General features: G+C 43.3%; 1 long non-coding RNA gene across 1 annotated transcript; it reads right to left on the bottom strand.

The window, feature by feature from the left end:
- Positions 1–3,321: 3,321 nt before the first annotated feature.
- On the bottom strand, positions 3,322–4,480 carry LOC128195867 (uncharacterized). The gene is made up of 2 exons (XR_008247660.1): positions 4,198–4,480; positions 3,322–4,107 (listed from the first exon to the last, which is right to left on the bottom strand). It is a non-coding gene; the product is annotated as an uncharacterized LOC128195867 (long non-coding RNA).
- Positions 4,481–6,000: the final 1,520 nt, after the last annotated feature.

A 6,000-nucleotide genomic window follows, 5' to 3' on the forward strand; every position in this document is an offset into this window, starting at 1 on the left:
GTGTCGGGCGTTAGGAATTAGGCCCACTGTAGGTTTGTTTCTATATTTCTTTAGATGTCGACCGGTGGCCACGAAGGGATGGGTGTCATTGATATCTGAGCCGGGTAATGCGCTATTAGAGCTTTACCTGCAGTCATATAGGAATTTTAAAGAGAAGTTTTTTAAGGTGTCGATCACCGATGTTGGTCGGCGGTATTTTTTCGATGGCGAGGGGAACCCCCGATTCCCCCTGTACTGGACACAGGACCCACTGAGGTTCACTTCTTGGCCGGAGGATAAGATGACGATCGAAGAACTAGAGGCGTTGAGTTTGTTGACCTCTTTGCCACGCCCCTTTTCTTCCTGTCAGCTTATAGATTGCCTCGAGTTCGACGACGCGGATGCGAGGGTGTTTGGTATGTGTCTTTGCTTATTGTTGTTGTAGATTGTATTGTTGCTATTGACTGTTCTGGATGAATTGCTGTTTTTGCAGAGATAATGGGGAGAAAAAGGAAGTAGCAAAAGTTGGTTTCAATCAATCGGCAACGAGAGGGCTGAAGTTAACCGCTCGGGGCCGTCTGCCGGACATGCCGTTGGTCAACCACGCCCCCAAGTGCCATCAACCGGGCCAGTACCAGTGATACTGTCGGCGTCGACTGACGAGACAACAGCTGCTGAAGTTCCGCTAGTGCGTAAAAGGAAAACGAAGGCGGTCGACACCAGTTGCGAAGCCTCAAAGAAGAGGAAGGAGGTAGTCGATGAAACTGAGCGTCCCCTCCCACAAGGGGTATGGGATCCCGCTTTCACGTTGGGTCATAAGGTGGATCTGAACATGGATGCCTCGGAGAAGAAGGTTTTCGAAAACATGAGTGAGCAAGAAATTGCCGATACCATGTTGGAGATGACAACACGGGCACAAGCATTGGCTTGGCATCTGGCCTACGCTTCTGATAGAGGTATGGTTCGGGTTGAGTTGGAAAAGGTGCGGACTCAGCTGAAAGAACTCACTGAGGTTCATACTGCTTGTGATGCCAAGCAGAAGCGCGCGAAGCAACTTCTGAAAGAGACCAAGACATTGTTGAACGATACACGGGAAGCTGGCTTGACCCTCCGAAAGGAACGCGATCAGATGGCGAGCGAGCTGGAGCAAGCCAAGAGGGCAATGGTAGTATTGGCCAAAGAGAGAAATGAATTGAAGGCAGAGGCCTCGGAAAGGAATGAGCTGGTAGAAGAGTTGAAGGATGCGATTATGATTGAACATACTAGAGGTTTTCGGAAGGCTTTAAGGCAGGTCGATCACTTGCTCCAGGTGTCGACCGAGGGAGTGGAATTTGACGTTCAGAAGGACGTGTATGAGGGCCAACTGAAACCTTTAAACGAAATACCTGAAGATGCTGTCCTGGAAGGTGAAGAGGATGAAGAGGTGGTCGCCAACACTGAACATAATGGAGCGGTCGACGGGGGTGAACCTGCCGCGGAGACTATCGGAGAGGTTGCGGGCGACCTACCTAACATTGTAATAGATTAGGGTTTGCTACGTACATGTAAATATAAACACATTTGAACTTGGATTCGTTGAAATTTTTAATGACTGTGAATGTTTGAACTGTATTGAGTTTTGAATGTTTGACGCTAAGTAGAACTTGTTGAACTTCTGTGCATGTTGAGCGTTTAACTTGGCCGATTTCGCAATTTGTTTGCCGTAACGACCGCTAAGTATCAATGTCGAGTGTATTGATAGCGCGATGTGTGACCGTCGAGAGTGATGGTCGAGTGAGGGGAATACTGGGTGTTCCAGGGGGAACATCTACCAGGGGTAGTGTATCCCACGCGGATTGGGTGTTCACGGGTGAACATCTACCAATGGGAGTGTATCCCGACTGGGCTGGGTATTCAGGGAAGAACATCTACCAGGTGGCTTGTCCCCAATTCATTTGTGTGTGGAAATGTTCGAGACGACGACCCTGGGACTCGACATTAAAGAAGTGATAAATGGCACTAAGTATGAATCATAATGAAAAGTACTGTTTATTTGGAAATGGAATTGGAAAACGTTGTAGGAATAACCAACAAGAAATGAATGTTAACTAAAGTAGTATTTAAGGTGAGTGGCATTCCAGGTGTTGGGAACTGGTTGCCCATCAAGAAGCTGGAGGCGATATGCACCGTTCGACATGTCCTCTACGATTCGAAATGGTCCTTCCCAATTGGCCGCCAGCTTAGCGTGTGCTCGATTCTTCCTAGCCTCTCCCTGCTTCCTCCATACCAGATCTCCACTTTTGAAGGTTCTGGGTTTTACTTTGGTGTTGTATCGGCGAGATAGCATTCGCTTCTGTGCCTCTGCATGGATGGCGGCGACCTCTCGACGTTCAGGAAGGACGTCGAGATTCATCCGCAACTGTTCCTCATTAAGGGACATATCAGTGATATTGCGCCTCAATGAAGGCTCGCCAACTTCGACTAGGAGCATGGCATCGGTGCCGTAAGTCAGGTTGAATGGCGTGTCCCCTGTAGATCCGTGAGGAGTACACCTGTATGCCCATAAGACCTCTGGTAGTTCCTCCACCCATAAACCTTTGGCTTCACCGAGTCGCTTCTTCAACTCTGTCAGTACGGCTTTGTTCGCGGCCTCTGCTTGGCCGTTTGTTTAAGGATGTTCAACGGACGAGGTGACATGTTTGATGCCCAACTGGCTAAGGAAATCTTCTAGCTTGCGCTCAACGAATTGGCGACCGTTGTCGGTGATGATCTTCTTAGGGAGGCCGAACCGACAGATGAGACGCCAGATGAACTTCTGCACTCGTTGGGCACTGATAATGGACAATGGCTCGGCTTCTATCCACTTTGTGAAGTAGTCGACCACCACTAGGAGGAACATGTTTTGCGCTTTGGCGATTGATGAGTCATTATTTTCTTCACTTCACTTAGTTTACTGTACTAAAATTAATCAGGGAGTTGTGCTTAATTGTCCAGTATTTTCCCGTTTTTACTGATTGTGCTTAATTTGATCAGAAATTCTTATTTTACTTAATTTGAATTATCTGAGAATAATTATTTACATTAGTGAGTGCAGGGAAAATTCTGTAAATATTTTAGAACATTAGGAACAATATTTATTTACACACTGTGTTATCTAGTCGAAGCCGTACTGCATTGAATTAATCTCTGTATTGATCCGTATAATGAAATAGTTTTCTTGAGTTTGTAAAAGCAAAATAGGCTTGGCATCATTACACCTCACGGCAACTCTTTGGATTCAAATGAAGAATTTTGCAAAACATTTAGCCTAAGTTGGAATGAAAGAGACCACCAAGTTCCAAGTGCAGCCCACTGTTTTATGAATTGTTTTGGAAAAGAATAGCATTGTCTTATGTATACAATTCACATTACAAATTAAATGAGGGAAGTGACCATACTTGAAAGTCTCGGCCATACACATACCACCTTTGGAAAATTCAACATACAATTGAGAAAAGGTAGAATGAGCTAAATCCAAGAACAAAGTCATCCCGTGAAACACCAATTGGAGAGCTAAATCCAAGCACAGGGGATTGATTGAAGAAAAATGAAAAAGGCTAACTACTAGGTGGTGGATCAGCCGCTACTCTATGGCACAAAGAGACAACACACATGCTGATTTTTGGGGTCTCTTAAAACCTCCTTCCTCTCGGCAATTTGGGGGGCATCCTATCTTTTCTCTTTTCCCGTGGAGTATAGCAAGAGTATTACAGAGATCATGGCTTGATGAAGGAAGAGAAGGTGCTGGTGTGAGATGATACGTCCAGAGAGCTAGAAGAGGGAAGCAAAACTGTATTTGATTCTTGAAACACTACTGGAAGAAGACACAAGACCAAGAGGCAGCTAGTTTGTTTCCTTTACTTTGCTTTGCTTCTTTGTACTTTGAATGATTTTCCTTGAGAACTGGAAACATGTTCATGATGAATGAATAGCTTATGTTTATTTTCTTTCTTGAATTGTAATTGCATCTTCCATTTGGTTTTCTGCATTTTCATACAATCTCTTAGCATCTTGTAACCTTTGAAAAGATGATTCATGGCTTTGTGTAGAACCAAATATCATGTTCATTTGTTTTGCTTTCATAGTAGAGTAGAAAGGAACTGCCGTCACCTATTCAATATAAAAAACCACAAAAAGAAAGTTGTTTAATATGAGATGGGAGTTGTTCACGGTAAAGAGAAGAGGAGAGGCCAGTGAAACCTTGTAGATGCTGATTTGTTTCTGCTGTATGGAAGAGTAAACCACACACACTTATTTGCTTGCTAAAGAGTAGAGAGGAAGAGAAGGATTTGTTACAAAGGGGAGAAGTGATTTTTGATGAGAAGGGAACGTAGTTGAAGAAGGAGGAAAGGAGAGTGCAGCTGGAATGGATGCAGCAAAGTGGACGGTCATTAGCTTATAGAAAGGGTGTGTGCATTAAATTCTGCAGAAAAAGTGCAAGTGTCCACGGTCTTGCATCTTTTTATTCATTTGAACATGGCCAAGTAATTGTTTGCATGGTGATGTGGATATGAATTCAGCCAGCATATACAATTTTATTTAGCTTTGAAGAAAAGTAGTAGGGTCCTACTTGTTTTCATTTTCCAAATGCTATGTTATCTTTGCCTTTCTTTTATATAATGCCGTGTAGTGTTGAGTCCATGGAGCAGCCCCTTTGCACCTTTCCATCTTGTTTTGTTTTGATTAAAATGAAGGGAAACGTGAATCATTTATGCAGCACCGAGTTTGGTTTGTTAGAATAGGATTGTTATTGTTATTATTATAAGAAGTAGTGATTGATTTTAGATGGAAAGTAAGGAGGGTGGAGCCGTGTGAAGAGTGCTTTGGAGAAGAAGACAAAAGCTTTCAAAGAGCATCTTTTGGAGAAGGAATTTACGTGAATGGAAGCAACTTTTCAGAATTCTTAAACCAAGTGCTTTCTTTCATGTGATTGAGAAGAAGTGGCCCACGGCCCCTTTCTTGCATTTCTTACTCTATTTGGAATTGGACATGACTATAATGGAATAATGGTTGCACGTTTATTGCTTTCATTTTAATAGCTTTCAATTACTCTTTGTGAATAGGTGGATTTATTGTAGAAAAAAAATGTTGGTTCAACCAAGTGCTGCTGCCACGGTTTTATGTATTAGTTCCAAGGCTTTATTTTAATTCATTTCACATGGAAACATATACCAATTGATAGCTGCTGCACGTTTTTGTTTTGCTAGTTTTAAGTGTCTTCTTTAACTGTATTTCAAGTGAAAATAATAAGCCAAAATAGGAGGAGTGTGATTTTCTGTATGTTAGTTTTTTTCCGGAATTGTTTTTATAATTTCATGTTGCTTTAATTTCATTTTTTTTATTTTAATGCACCAATTTTGTTTTTACTGTCTTGATTTAGTTTTACTGTTTTGAGTTTTATTTAAAAACATATTTTAATTTATGCGCAACCAAACCACCAAAAACCCCCACTACGTGTTGACAAGAAACTGAAACCACATTTGGTCCCTGAGAAACGACCTAGGAGTCACTTCCTAGCACTGTACTGCATTTTAATTGCACATCAAATTTGATCGGCCGCGACAGCCGTATCAGCGATCGGCAGTGGTCCAACTATGTCGAGACCCCACTGAGCGAACGGCCAGGGAGAGACAATATTGTGCAAATCTTCGGGAGGTGCGTGGATGTCGTGACCATGGGCCTGACAAGAGGTACACTTCTTGACGAATGTTTCACAGTCGTGGTCGAGCGTAGGCCAATAATATCCTGCACGGAGAACACGTGCCCTCATGGTCCGTTTGCCAGAGTGCAATCCACATATCCCGGTGTGCAGCTCGCGTAGTACGTAGTCTGCCTCTTCCTCTGAAATACACTTCAACAGAGGAGTGCCATAGCCGCGACGGTATAGGTCGTCACCTATACACACAAAACGTGCAATGCGCTTGGAATCAACCACAGAAATGCTATCTCCCTTGTCTTGTTTTTCCATAAGATCCTTGACCTTCTGGCGCCAGTCTGTTGTAG

This window comes from Vigna angularis, chromosome 1 (assembly GCF_016808095.1).
Source record: "Vigna angularis cultivar LongXiaoDou No.4 chromosome 1, ASM1680809v1, whole genome shotgun sequence".
NCBI classification, from domain to species: Eukaryota; Viridiplantae; Streptophyta; class Magnoliopsida; order Fabales; family Fabaceae; genus Vigna; species Vigna angularis.